Source organism: Mesoplodon bidens, assembly GCF_964165515.1.
Source record: "Mesoplodon bidens genome assembly, chromosome: 3".
NCBI lineage: Eukaryota > Metazoa > Chordata > Mammalia > Artiodactyla > Ziphiidae > Mesoplodon > Mesoplodon bidens.
Genome location: NC_138178.1, coordinates 144,716,001 through 144,731,126, shown reverse-complemented (window position 1 = coordinate 144,731,126; position 15,126 = coordinate 144,716,001). Strand labels below are relative to the sequence as shown.

Genomic DNA, 15,126 nt, shown 5'->3' with positions numbered 1-15,126 from the left:
CTAGCCATTCTACTCTCAGGTATTTATCCATGAAAAAAGAAAGCATACCTCTATTCAATGACTTGTAGTCAAATGTTCATAGTGGCTTTATTTATAATATTCATAAACTGGAAAGAACCAAAAATATCCATCAATAGGTGACTGGATAAGTAAATTGTGTTATATGCATACAATGGAATACTACTTAACAATAAAAACAAATAAAATAATGATAGATGCAACACCATGGATGAATCTCAAAATAATTGAGCTGAGTGAAAAAGCTAGACCAAAGAGAGTTTACCCTGTATGATTCTATTTATATAAGACTCTAAAAAATGCAAACTAATCTATAGTGACAAAAACAGATGAGTGGTTTGCTTGAGGAGGGTAAGGTGGGGAAGGATGGGAGAGATGGATTAAAACAGCTACATGGAAACTTTTGGGGATGATGGACATGTCCATTATCTTCATTGTGGTGATGACTTCATGGGTGTATACATATGTTAAAACTTATCAAATTGTATTAAATATGTGCTCTTTATTGGATGTCAATTATGACTCAATAAAGCTGTTAAAAATTTTTAAAGCTCCCATTTTTAGTATCCTGTTTGACTCTTTAGTCACAGTAATTCCTTCCTGTTGTGTTGTCTTTCTCCACAATAGTCAGTTGTTTAAAATATAAAGAACTTCCTCATTCACCATTCAATAAAAAATATTTAATGAAAACCTAATGTATGTAAGTCAGTGGGCTGGGCAATTGAAGGGGATACAATTGGACAATACAGGGATAGATGTCAGGTGACAAGGGATAAGCAATACTGATGATGATGAAGTGTAGTTAATTTTACCAGAGTATAAAAAGCCTCAGAGAATGATTAAACAGGAAGGTAAATTTTAGGTCACAAAGAACTCTTCCAGAAAGTCTTAAAAAAATAGTAAGGTTAATATGTCAGAATTTCACGAATACAGAAGTCAAACACAAGTTCTTAAAGTTAAATTCTTTTATAATCTTCTCATTTATTAAACTGCAATATATTAAATCTCAAGGAAAGCACATAAAATTAGGGAGGAGCTAATTCTAAACAGTGGATTATAGGACACATTTACTCATAGTATGTCTTCTGTGTGAAAATTATGGAAACAATTTAGTCCCAGTACCATCTAATTGAACCACTTCTCCTGAGTTTATAGACTTCAGCTGATTGTTCTAAAATTTATCAGCTTTGGCACTCTTCCCTCAAGGGCCAGGAATCTCTGGCTGTTATGCCTCAAGTGAAATAAGTCTCCTGGAGAAATTCTTTTGCTACCACAACTATTTCAGTGTGGTTCTAAGTGGTGAGTCCCAACGCTTGCCAAATTCCTCTGGTTTGATCCCATCTGGATGAACCCAAAATACAGCAAAATAGCACCTTCTACTTCCTGGTCATATTCAATTATCCAATATTCCTCCAAACTCACGCCTACTTTTATCTTTAAGAAACTGCTGGCCTAAGGCTCTTAACCTAATATATAACAGTGGGTAGGAACAGGCACAAGGAATATCCATTCCACTCTCCACCACTGCTGCACTCTTTAACTTTCACCTTACTGAAAAAGCGACCAAGGAAAGAAAAGTCTATGTATCTAACCATAGTTATGGACCAAATTACATGAACTTGAAAGTGCCTTAGCAATTAAGGGTTCCATATGGAGGAAAGCACATAGTGCCCCTTTCTAGTTGCACTTAACTTCTGTCTAAAATCTAAGCCAAAGCTCTTTCTCCCAAGCCCTCTCTTTATTAGAGAAGCGAAATTCTTTCTGTCTAGTTTCTCAAGGTCCTTCCATCCACTTTAAGCTTAAGTGCATTCCAGTCAGCCAACATCTATGCAATCTGAGAGGCCCACAACTGAAATTCCCCTGAATCACTCCTTCTGAAGCTTCCAAACTTTCTTTTGTTGCTTCTGGCCTTCGCTAATTCAATCTTAGCTTTTGTTTCCTAACTCATTCCTCCTCCCCATGCTATTGGGTTCAACAACATAGTTCTACTTCCTTTTAACAGAACAATCTTGGGCCCTTTTATGATGAACACAAGATAACTTCAACCTATACTCCAAACAGGTACATATAATTTCACATCGAAGCTGTTCATCACAGAATAACAGAATAACACTAAATATCTCAAGCTTCTCAAAAATATGAATTTAACATTCTATGTAGATTATATTCTAGATTTATATCCTAGTGTTTAGCTAAATGAAAACCAGGGGCCAAACCTAAGTATACTCCAGATGTCTTCCTAGGGTGAGTTCAACATGTACAAAAATTTTTGGACAAGATACACTGTAGCTAAGTACAGATGAAAGCTATAAAGAAAAGGGAAATACATGAATCACTGTCATGGTATAAATAACTTTCAGGAATTCATTTCCGGACAACTCACTCCATTCATATTTTAATGCTAAATTTAGGAGAATATTATTGAACAAGAACTGCTCAGAATAGCTAATTATAAAATACCTTTTTTTTATCTTTTCTTTTTTGCGGTACGCGGGCCTCTCACTGTTGTGGCCTCTCCCGTTGTGGAGCACAGGCTCCGGATACGCAGGCTCAGCGGCCACGGCTCACGGGCCCAGCCGCTCCGTGGCATGTGGGATCTTCCCAGACTGGGGCACGAACCCGTGTCCCCTGCATTGGCAGGCGGACTCTCAACCACTGCGCCACCAGGGAAGCCCGAAAATACCTATGTATTTTAAATTATTATTTATATATGTGAGATAATGTTTCCTATGATCAGTAGATTTTTTATAATATTGATAATAATTTGTTGAACACAATATGTATAACAGGCACATTATACAGATCATATAGTGCAATACTCATAATAACCCTAAAGTATTATTATTATTATTCCCATATTACAGAGGAAGAAACAGAGTCCCTAAAAGCTTTAGTTACTTGCCCAATTTACCCTGCCAGTAGGTGGCAGAACAAGATATTCAAACCCAAATCTCTCTGGCTCCAAAACCTCTGCCCTTTCCAGTAAGATGCACTTCCTGCCTGTTGAAGTAGCTATTATTAGTCTAGTGCTTTGGAAAATTCCTGACACATGGAGTCTGGAGTAGTATAGTGGAAAAACACTTGTGAGCCTAAGCTCTGGCAGGTATGTGACCTTGGCCTAATCCTGTTACTTTTGTAGGCTCTTTTTTCATCTATAAAATGAAGCTTGGGTAGTTAACATCTAAGGACCCTTCCAGTACTAATGCTTTATCAAACTATGATTCTATGAATTATAGACAATGCAAAAAATGTGGACTGAGAGAAAGGATGAGTGACAGAAGGGTTAACTGGGCATTAGAAACAATATAGCCAAGTAAGTCCAGGATTGAGATAAAACAGGCAGAACTGAAAGAAAAAAATGGCTTTGCAGTATTATATTCCCAACATGAATAAAAAGACTTTATATAGTACCTATAAAGTTAAACAGGATCCTATCACCAAAGAATTTTATCAAATAGACTCGCCTATTTGAATTTAACATCAATTAAAATTTAAATTCTTTGAAATAAAATACAAAATTCATACAGACAGGAGAAACCATCAGACAAACCCAAACACAGACACACTTTGAGGTTTTTTTCACCAGGCCCTGAGAACTATGTGAGGTTCCTCTTACATAAACAGGAGTGTGTCGTGCCACAACTACTGAAGCCCACGCGCCTAGAGCCCATGCTCTGCAACAAGAGAAGCCACCGCAATGAGAAGCCTGCGCACTGCAACAAAGAGTAGCTCCCACTTGCTGCAACTAGAGAAAGCCCGCGTGCAGCAACGAAGACCCAACGCAGCCAAAAACAAACACAGATAAATAAATAAATTTATTTTAAAAACCAAAGGAAAACAGGAGTGTGGGCTGGCACTGCTAGGTATAAGGCAAGATAGTTGATGCAGTTTCCAGAAAGAGGGGCAGAGAACAACCCACTGTACCTAAAAAGGCTCTCTTCATCAGCCAAAAACAATGGCTGGGTGGGAGTTTTGTTCTGCTTTCAATATTCAGCCCAGCAAGGTCAGTCTGTGCACACTGGAATGATTTAAAACCTTCATAATAACATGGCTTCTCCTTATATTCAGCCAAGATTCTTCAAGCAGATTTCCTGATTCTTGCTCAGCTTTCTAATATGATGAGAACCAACTGTCTCTTTGTTCGGTTACCATCGCTAAGAGCCAATACGAGATGTATGCAGACAAGCCCCATGGGAAAACCTCACAAGCCAGAGGTGAAAGGACACCACAGCTAGCTCTCCAACTAGAGGCCGGATGGACAGCGAATGACCAAGAGCTCTCTGGGCCTTGTGAGACCTAATGGCTTGGGATATACTGTCAGAGATGAGAAGGAGTCAAGTTTCTAGGCTTGTAAGCTCTGGTTATCTATCTTAAGCTCTCCCAATAGATAAATACGTTTTATGTGGAAGAAAGAAAAAAAAGAAGATGAGCAGCCTGGCAAAAGAACCTAAGACAAACCAAATCTTCCACAGGACGCTCTCAGACTAAAAGGCTGAGGAATGTAGAGCGGGGAAAAACTCCCCAAAGAGGGAGGAGAGGGAAAAAAATTAAAGCCATCAGTTCTGACATTTGCCAAGGAAGGAGAGTGAGAACAATCCTCAAACTGCCTATAAACCAGGTGAAAGTGACTGTTGGTTCAGACAGAGTCCACACACCCTAACAACGCCCCACCGCCAAGGCCACCACCCCTGGGCCTCCACTGAAAATTGCAGCTGCTTTCCAAAGCCCGGAAAGCAACAGGCAGAATATAGTGACAGCTGGAAGGAAGAGGATCAGGCGAGGACTTGGCATAAATCGGAGTGCAGCCAAAATGCACAAATATGAAGGGAGAGCGACAATTTTCCTGTGTGGTTTGTGTGTGTGGTATGGGGGTAGTTCAAAATAAGAGTGAGCCAAAGTTTTGGCCTTGATTGCCTGGAGGCTTTGGCAGTCTCAGCCTTTCTCATGGCAGACGGGCCAGGAAATGAAGCTTTCAGCTGTCTGCTTCAATGTTCTCCTCACTGTCACCATTTTCGTGTTCGGCCCCTGGCTCATTTGCATTTTCTTCTTCTTTTGGGGATTAGCGCATACGGGCAGACAAAATCCATTTTGGTTACTCAAGACTGTCATTTCCTCCCACACCTTACTTGTCAACTAAGAATGTCAAGAACATGAAATCCTGACAGTACAAAACAAACTATAGAATTAGATGATCTGCACGGGGCCTTTCAGACCTTCTAATCCAGCCTGATTTTACAGATGGGGAAACTTAAGAGTAGCAAAGGGAAGTAAGGTGATCTGCTGAAATCATACTAATATTTAGAGAGTAGTAAAGTCAGGACAAATATCCAGCTCTCCCATTCCCATCCAGCCAGTGCCCTGTCCAAAAATATCAGTGTTCCTTTAGGACTCTATCTCAGACAAAATACTACTATTCCCCCACTGAACCCTTTTTAAATGAGGACTTGATAAGAATTGCCACGTATTCTCTCTCGTCTCCTGATCAAACATTCACACATAAGTTTGGTAAATAATTATCCAAAGTGTTAGGTCTTAAGGAAAAGAAAGAGACTTGGGGACTCATATAACTAACAGCACTCACAGAAAAGACTCAACCTAAACCAAACAGAATGCTTTTATTTCCTTTGTTTTAGGAGATAGATCCAAAAAAAGAAACAAATGGGACCTAATTAAACTTAAAAGCTTTTGCACAGCAAAGGAAACCATCAACAAAACAAAAAGAGAACCTACTGAATGGGAGAAACTATTTGAAAATTATGACTGATAAGGGATTAATATCCAACATATATAAACAGCTCACACAACTCAACATAAAAAAAAAAACAGGGCCTCCCTGGTGGCGCAGTGGTTGAGAGTCCGCCTGCTGATGCAGGGGATACGGGTTCGTGCCCCAGTCTGGGAGGATCCCATATGCCGCGGAGCGGCTGGGCCCGTGAGCCATGGCCGCTGGGCCTGCGCATCCGGAGCCTGTGCTCCGCAACGGGAGAGGCCACAACAGTGAGAGGCCCGCATACCGCAAAAAGAAAAAAAAAAAAAAAAAAAAAAAAACAACCCATACAACCCAATTTAAAAATGGGCAGAAGACCTGAATAGACATTTTTCTGAAGAGGAAATGCAGGTGGCCAAGAGGCACATGAAAAGATGGTCAACACTGTTAATCATCAGGGAAATGCAAATCAAAACCACAATGAGTTATCCCTCACAACTGTAAGAATGGCCATCATCAAAAAGAACACAAGGAACAAACGTTGGTGAGGATGCAGAGAAAAGGGACCCCTCCTACACTGTTGGTGGGAATGTAAATTGGTGTAGCCACTATGGAAAACAGAATGGAAGTTTCTCAAAAAACTAAAAATAGAACAACCATAGGACCCAGCAATTCCACTCCTGGGTATATATCTGAAAACAAAACAAACAAACAAACAAACAAAAATCCCACTAATTCGAAAAAATACATGCACCTCAATGTTCATAGTAGCATTATTTACAATTGCCAAGATATGGAAGCAACCTAAGTGTCCATCAAACAGATGAGTGGATAAAGAAGATGTGGTATGTATGTATGTGTGTGTGTGTATATATATATATACATATATATATACATATATATATACATATATATATGTAATGGAATTTTTCCCTTTTTGCCAAAAGAAATAATTTCTGATATTGAGAAATATCACATTCTCAGAAAAAGGTAACCAACCTTTAAGGGCTTAAAAGATTCCTACTCTGAAAAGGAGTTTATGAGTGTGGAGAGATAGGTGGAAATATGGCCCCTTGGCATCCACAGGGCATTAGCTCCAGGACACTCCGCATAGACAGCAAAATCCTCGGATGCTCAAGTCCCCTACATAAAATGCCCCAGTACAGTCGGCTCTCCGTATCCACAGGTTCCACATCCACGGATATGCAGGGCCCACTGTATATTGGTTTATACGTAAGGTCATAACAAAGCAATCTCAAATTGTGGTTTCTTCCACTAAAAATTTTCTTTTCAGTACTATGGAAATCATGTTAAAATATGACATTAAAAAGTGAAAACAAAAATACCTCACCTCCCTTTGCTGCATCTACTGCAAGAATGAAGACAGTTCTCAACAATCAGACTGTCGACATTCTGGAAATGTCAACATCACCCTGAAGGGATGCATAGTTACTGTGAAGGGCCCCAGAGGAACCCGGCGGAGGGACTTCAATCACATCAATGTAGATCTCAGTCTCCTTGGAAGGAAAAAGAGAGGCTCTGGGTTGACATACAGTAGGGAAACAAAGGACTGGCCACGATGGGCACTCTCTGTAGTTGTGTAAAGAACATGAGCAAGGGCGTTACACTGGGGGTCATTACAAGGTAAAGTCTATGTGTGCTCACCTCCCCATCAATATCCTCATTCAGAATAGGTCTCTCGTTGAACTCTAAAATGTCCTGGGTGGAAAAAACATCCACAGGGTACCTCAAGCCCAGAAAGATGAGTTAATTCTTGAAGGAAACCATATTGAACTTGTGTCAAATTCAGCTGCTTTGATTTAGCAAGTCACAATAGTTAAAAATATCAGAAAAATTGGGGGAATGATATCTATGTCTTTTAAAAAGGGATAGTTCAGCAGACTGATGAATAACATCTAAAAGTTGTCCAGCTATGGAAACAAGATGTTGGATAATTCCTAAGACCTGTTTGTGATATTTTAAAGATGCAATAAATAACCTCTATTTTGGGAAGGGGGGTGGGGCACTGGACACTTCACTAACTAGTTAAATTAGCTAACTTTTCCTTCCTTCTATACATTTTCATTTAAGAGATTCTCTAGTGCTTACCCTTTACCAAGTACTATTCAATTCTGGGAATAAGGAAATTAAAGACAGTACTTCTGTCATACAGGCATGCAAAGTTAACTGGGGGAAACCAAAATGTCAATGGCATGACCAGAGTAGCACTTCCAGTATTAAAGGTTACTTAGAAAGCACATGGGAGGGGTACCAGGCCAGCGTGGGAAGTTCCAGGAAGGCTAATTGAAGAAGGTGACACCTGAGATGAGGATAAAGAAGAATTGGTAGGTTAAAAAAATAAAAGTAATGAGTTCTTGTATTATTCTTCATGGTTTTTTTTTTAATCTAACTTTCTTGTTTCATATGAGAATTTGATCTATTACATAAGACTTTGGAAGGAAAAAAATGATATCATTATTGTTATGTCAAAATATCAATAATACTATTTAACAAAAAGTACTGGAACACATTAAATATCAAAAGACAAAGACACACACAAAAAACCCCAAACATGCAACAGTGTACATCAACTATACCTCGATTAAAAAAAAAACAGTAATGTTAATGTAACACCCAAACATGAGAGAATGTGGTAACTTTTCAGAGCTGTCACAGGAGCTCATCTATGCATATTTATAAAGAGCACTAACTGTGGGCAAGGCATTCTGCTGGTGCTGTAGTAGATGAGATAATGAATAAAGATGGTCTCTCTCACAGGGAATTTATCACCTCAATTTACCAGCATGTTCCTTCAGGAGAGAGAAAGGTCTAGAGCAGCAGTTCTCAAACCTTTCCCACCTGGGACCAATTTATACTCTTAAAAACTATTATGGACTCATAGAGCTTTTATTTATGAGGGATATGTTGACCATATCAGAAGTTAAACCTGATGATCCCAAACTCCCATTCCTTCCTTTCCCTACCCCATCCCTCCTTGGCAACCACAAGTCTGTTATCTATATCTGTGAGTCTGTTTTTGTTTCCTAGATATGTTGATTTGCATCGTATTTTGGATTCCACATATAACTGATATCATATGGTATTTGTCTTTCTCTTTCTGATTTACTTCACTTAGTATGATAATCTCTAGTTTGGGATTAGCAGATGCAAGCTAGTATATATAGTATGGATAAACAACAAGGTCCTACTGTATAGCACAGAGAACTATATTCAATATTCTGTGACAAACCATAATGGAAAAGAATATGAAAAAGAATATATATATGTGTGTATGTATAATGACTCACTTTGCTGTACAGAAGAAATTAAAACAACACTGTAAATCAATTATGCTTCAATAAAATTTTTAAAAACTAAAAAAAAAGAAATCAAAACTGAATAATTTTTAAGTATTTGTTGATTTGTTTAAAAGTAACACTAATAAACCTATAACCTCAACATAAATAATGTATTTTTATGAAAAATAGTTGCATTTTCTAAAATGAAAAAATTTAGTGAGACAAGTGCCACTGTTTTACAGTCTTGCCAATCTCTTTAATGTCTGCCTTAATACATTCCAATATCTGGTTCTTCATTAATCTGGCTCTTCATTAAAATATCATACTTCACATGTCCTCTAGAAAACTCCATCATACACCTGTGAGAAAATGAGAATGAAAAAGGCAAATAATGCCTTAATATTATGATGAAAAAAGTTCACCCTCACAGATCCCTTGAAAGGATCTCTGGGGACCCTCAGGTGTCTCCTCACATTTTAAGAACCACTGGTCTATGGCAATAAAAGTCATATTCAAAACTGGGTAAATAAAGACTATGAGTTCAAGTTTACTCTACTTGAGGTTTTAACTAAGGGGAAATCTTGCAGTAAGAGTTCCCTATCTAGGTCACTAATTCTAAGAGTGGACTTGTTTTCTTGGAACTGAGACAACCCAGGTTGCATGAATGGGTCCACTCTCTCTGGCACTGTGAAGACTGCCTCCTCAAAGGGCTTGGGCTGGGTGGGTCTTAACACAGTGATGGAGATGACCATATTCCTGCTTTGCTTGGGACAGTCCAGCTTTATTCCCATTGTGCCAGAGTAATTATTAGTAGAGCCCCTTCACTCTCCAAAGTATCCAGTTTGGACGGTAAGTTATATGGTCACCTTGACAATGCCTTGCACAAGCATTCTGCTTCTTCCCACCTTGTGGACAAGTCTAAAAGAAGCCATGCTGGGTTTGGTTTACATAGTAATATTCCTCTAACCTCTCTCCTGAAAAAAAAAAAAAGCCAATCGTGGGAGAAAATTCCTCCCGATCTCTTGGTTTCTATGTCTTCTTTTCCTTTCTTAAATTGTTGACAGCAACCATTCTCAACAACTCCATATGACAGCACGTGCTGCTTGTTCTCTTGCTATGCACCTAGTTCAGTGTTTGAATTACAGGGTGTCATTTTGCCCAACTATTTCAAATTGGTTGGAATATAACCTATTGATCAAGGGCTACAAATTAACCAGACTGGGTTAACCGCTAGGCTAATAAAACACTAGGCAAAACCTAGCACACAGATTCACCCCATCACCAGAAATGGAGGCAACTCAGTAAGACAAGAGACTTCTTTGAAAAAGTATTAAATCTCCCAGGCCTAATCCTGTGAGCATGGCAGGGGGTATGAAGAGGAATGGAAAAGAAGTGCCATAAATTCTGAATAGTGAACCTTGAAACTGACGTGAATTTGGCTTTGCATACCGGAGTGGCAGAGAAACCTCAGCAGTTATCCAGTGCTTTTAGAGAGCAGGGTAAAATTATAAGAACATTTTTATGAGTTGTGGCTGGCAAGCCCTAGCCTGTTAAAACTCCTTAAAAACCAGTGCCTTGGTGGAGGTAACATTTACTGTTTACTGTAGCTCTGGTTGTTAGGGGTTACTGCTAAGGTCCCAGTTTTCCATGACATCAGCAGCATTCCAAGGGTAGTGTGTGTCAGTGACTTTCAGTAATGACTCCGTTTTCCAAATGTTCAAAGCTTCTGCCAAGCTGCTCTACACCTGCACACCAGCTGAGTTAGAGGAAAAGGAAAAGCAAGATAGATTAAGTGAGATTTTTGTCTGGGTTCCTTAATGAGACTAAAGGCTTCCTTCTTTCAGTGTTTGCTTTGGTGTAATAAATGGATGCCAGAGCCTTTAGGAGTGACATGACTCATCCTTACCTTTTCATAAACCAATCAGACTATCTCTCACAACTTCTCGCTATCATATTCTGGACTAGCCTTTCGAGACTTTTCTTCTGTGGGAAAAGTTTAGGGCTTAGTGAGAAGATCAGCACGGCATGCCAACACTTCCGAGGGAGGCATCTGCTGCTCCCCAAATTAGCAGGAAACAGAAGCAGTGAAGAGACATCACTGCGTAGCTGCTAAAAGGATCACCTGGCTTTCAACGTTTCAAACCAGGCGTGTCCTCTCAAGGCAGCAGCAGACCTCATTCCAGAGTTTGTCCTCACCAAAACAAGCATCTGGTTAACTTCATCCAAGGATGCCTACTGCCCACTCAAGAGGCTTGTGACCGGTGTTGTGGTCAATACTAATTGTGTACTTATATAAGACAGACCTTTTTTCCAAAAGGCTTGAAGCACTTTTTCGGCGTTAACTCATCAGTGTTCATGACAACCCTCTGAGAGGTGGCAAAATATTAGTTCAGGTGTGAGAAATTGGGGGATGGGGTTGAGGAGAATTAAGCCCTCCGCCAAGAGTAAGGCAGGAGGAGATCTCGCAGAGCCCCAGCCCCACACCTTTATGCCTGTGGTAACTGGCCCCGCTCCAGGCTTGCTCCAGTCTGCCCAGGCTAACCTGCTCTTTTGTCTCCCGTCAAAAGGGTCGTGGAATACAAAATTTGTTGTTAACGAGGCAAAGCTTGGAAGCTAGCAAAGGAAAACAAGAACAATTTTATGTAAAGACACAGAGGAATATCCTCATAAGGGTTTTGGTAAGAATGATTTATGCATTCAATATCTGCTTCTATGAATGACACAAGGTAGAAGATTCAATCTTTCTGTACCTGTTTCCTCACCTATAAAATCTAAATATATATATATATATACATATATATATATATATACACACACACACACATATACACACACACACATATACCATTAAAAATACCAGAGATGTTTAGAAATTTTAATAATTAATGTTTTAAACTGCATAGAGATATTTAAGGGGGAGAATCTCTGAAATGCTAAAAGGTGCCCTCTTTTATAGTATATTGCACAGTTCTAGAGGAAATTCCTTTAATTACTGGCATATTTGTTCTTAGGAAATAGGAATAAATTCATACACTTTTAAGTGATTCTTAAAATAAAAGCCTCTACAATTTAAAAAAATAATAATCATCTTTATCTTTGCAGAAACAACAAGGATTTTTTTTAAGCTGTAGGGGTGGCATGCTCTGTGGTTTAGGGTAGCCACAGATAACATAATACTCACAAAAATGTCTGTGTCTCGTAATTTCTCTTAGACTTCATTAAAAAGAATTCAAACATGAAAAAATACTAAAGGAATCATTCTCATTCAACCATAGATTGCCTGTGAAGACTGGAAAACACAAGTTTTGGGTTCAATCCCTGGATTAAACTATAAAAGTCTGTCCAGTGTAATCTCACGTTGAGTCCTGAGCCTGTTTCCTTGAATAATTTTTAAAGGGGGAATTTTACAATTATGGCTTGTTAGCAAGAGACTGAGCTATTACCAATTAGAAAACAAGTCTTTCAATAACCTTTCTGGTACACAGAATGAACAGTTATCTCTGAAACTAAATTCCACAAGTCATTTTTCATAAATAAGTACATATATAAATTAGGAAGAGGGGGTGTGGCATGGGGTACACCTAAAATGCTTAAATTCTAAGAAAAAAGAAGTGAAAAAAAAGAAGTTTCTTTTCTTCCTGAAGATAAAAGATTTAATGAGTGACTAATCCCCCTTAGTAAAGTTCCTTTGGTAATTGCCCTATTCTAAGACACACTAATTTTGCTAGGAGCCTTTACTGTTAAAAGATGTTGTTTTATGATGTTAAGCTACACACAAAAGCCATGTAACAAAATGGTAAAATATGCTTCGGATTTTGATATGTTACCAACCTATTCTTATCCAGAAATTCTAACTGCCAAGTGTCTTTTACCTAACACAGACTGCATCTTTCACCACCCTCCCTTCCCCACATAAAGTAACAACGTCATTAAGAGTAGAAAACGGGGAATAAAAACCTGAGCCCTGGAAAAAAATATTAAATGGGAATCTGCCTCCAGCTCTGCAAATTTTCAAACTTGCCCTGGCCTCTCGAGTCTGAAAGCTAGACTTCTGTGCCCAGAATATGGCTGGATGAGGAAGGCAGTCTCAATTCACACCCTGAGGGCTAGGAACAGAACACACACTCCATACAGACCTCTAAAGAGGTTCAGGGGCTTGTGTGACAGAGAAGCCTTTTTTAATTGGCCCTTGGTGATGTCATGCCCATGTCTCCAGGGCCCAGGAAATGCACCATGACTAATGGAGCTCCTCATTTGTGAATACACATTCCATCTCAGAGGAGCAGCAGCAGGCAGAGTTTCAAGGCAACGAAGACCCAGTTAGAGAATGCCAGTCAGCTGCACACAGAGGGCCTTCAGTTGTCCTGAGATAGACCGCTCTTGTTCACCGCCTTGGAAAACCCTATGACTACCTGTATCCCTGTGGCCTGTGTAGGAGAGTAGCCCTAAAACTGGGTTGTTTTGTCTTTTTTCTCTTTTTTTGGCTGTGTTGGGTCTTCGCTGCTGCATGCAGGCTTTCTCTAGTTGTGGCGAGCGGGGGCTACTCTTTGTTGAGGTGCGTGGGCTTCTCATTGCAGTGGCTTCTCTTGTTGAGGAACACGGGCTCTAGGCGCATGGGCTTCAGTAGCTATGGCTCACGGGCTCTAGAGAGCAGGCTCAGTAGTTGTGGTGCACGGGCTTAGTTGCTCTGTGGCATGTGGTATCTTCCCGGACCAGGGCTTGAACCCGTGTCCCCTGCACTGTCAGGCAGATTCTTAACCACTGCACCACCAGGGAAGTCCCTAGGGTTGTTTTATCTTTTAAGTTACTCTCTTTAGGGAAAGAAAAATGGTCACTGTAATAGGGCACACATCCTTCCAGATTTCTATCAGCAAACCTTCTCTGTAAAGGACAAGATGATACAAATGGCCATATGGTCTCTGTTGAAACACTCATTTCTGCCCTTGCAGTGCAAAAACAGCCATAGACAATACATAAATGAATAAACATGGCTGTGTTGCAATAACACGTGATTTACAAAAACAGGCAGCAGGCTGATTTGGCTCACTGGCCGTGGTCTGCTGATTTCTGTATTAAAGAGTGGACCGGGCTTCCCTGTGGTGCAGTGGTTGAGAGTCCGCCTGCCAATGCAGGGGACACGGGTTTGTGCCCCGGTCCGGGAAGATCCCGCATGCCATGGAGCAGCTGGGCCCGTGAGCCATGGCCGCTGAGCCTGTGCGTCTGGAGCCTGTGCTCTGCAACAGGAGAGGCCACAACAGTGAGAGGCCCGCGTACCACAAAAAAAAAAAAAAAAAAAATGAGTGGACCACTCCTTCCTCTGCCACATACTCGGACCAAAGTACTCTCAAATAGGGGTGCAGTTACAGGAAAGGATGTGAAGGAGTTTCCACAATATACCTGTGATAGCTACCCTATCTAGAACCTAAAGACAGTTTACAGAGAGGCAATCTAGCCCGTGGTTTCAGAACGTAGGCTCTGCAGTCAAATGACTAGGTTACAAATTCTGACTTTGCTACTTCTGCATTTAAAGCCTTGGACGAGGGGCCCCGGAGGAAGATGGCGGAAGAGTAAGACGCGGAGATCACCTTCCTCCCCACAGATACATCAGAAATTCATCTACACGTGGAACAACTCCTACAGAACACCTACTGAACGCTGACAGAAGACCTCAGACCCCCCAAAAGGCAAGAAGCTCCCCACATACCTGGGTAGGGCAAAAGAAAAAAAGAATAAACAGAGACAATAGGATAGGGACGGGACCTGCACCAGTGGGAGGGAGCCGTGAAGGGGGGAAGGTTTCTACACACTACAAGCCCCTTCGCGGGCGGAGACTGCAGGTGGCGGAGGGGGAAAGCTTCGGAGTAGCGGAGGAGAGCACAGCAACAGGGGTGCGGAGGGCAAAGCGGAGAGATTCTGGCACAGAGGACCGGTGCCCTCAGGCACACACCAGCCCGAGAGGCTTGTCTGCTCGGCCGCCGTGGCGGGCGGGGCTGGGAGCTGAGGCTCGGGTATCGGCTTTCAGTCGGAGCGCAGGGAGAGGACTGGGGCTGGCGGCAGGAAGAGAGCCTGAAGGGGTTAGTGCACCACGGCTAGCCCGGAGGG

The 15,126-nt window shown here is 40.8% G+C and overlaps 1 protein-coding gene and 1 pseudogene across 6 annotated transcripts in view; one reads left to right on the top strand and one right to left on the bottom strand.

Moving 5' to 3' along the window:
• The window catches only part of RAD51B (RAD51 paralog B), a 670,662-nt gene that overhangs the window by 362,726 nt on the left and 292,810 nt on the right, over nucleotides 1-15,126 (bottom strand). The gene's annotated exons all lie outside the window — the stretch shown is intronic.
• On the top strand, nucleotides 7,103-7,618 carry LOC308614976 (large ribosomal subunit protein uL6-like; annotated as a pseudogene). Its single transcript has one exon. The product of its transcript is annotated as a large ribosomal subunit protein uL6-like (transcript).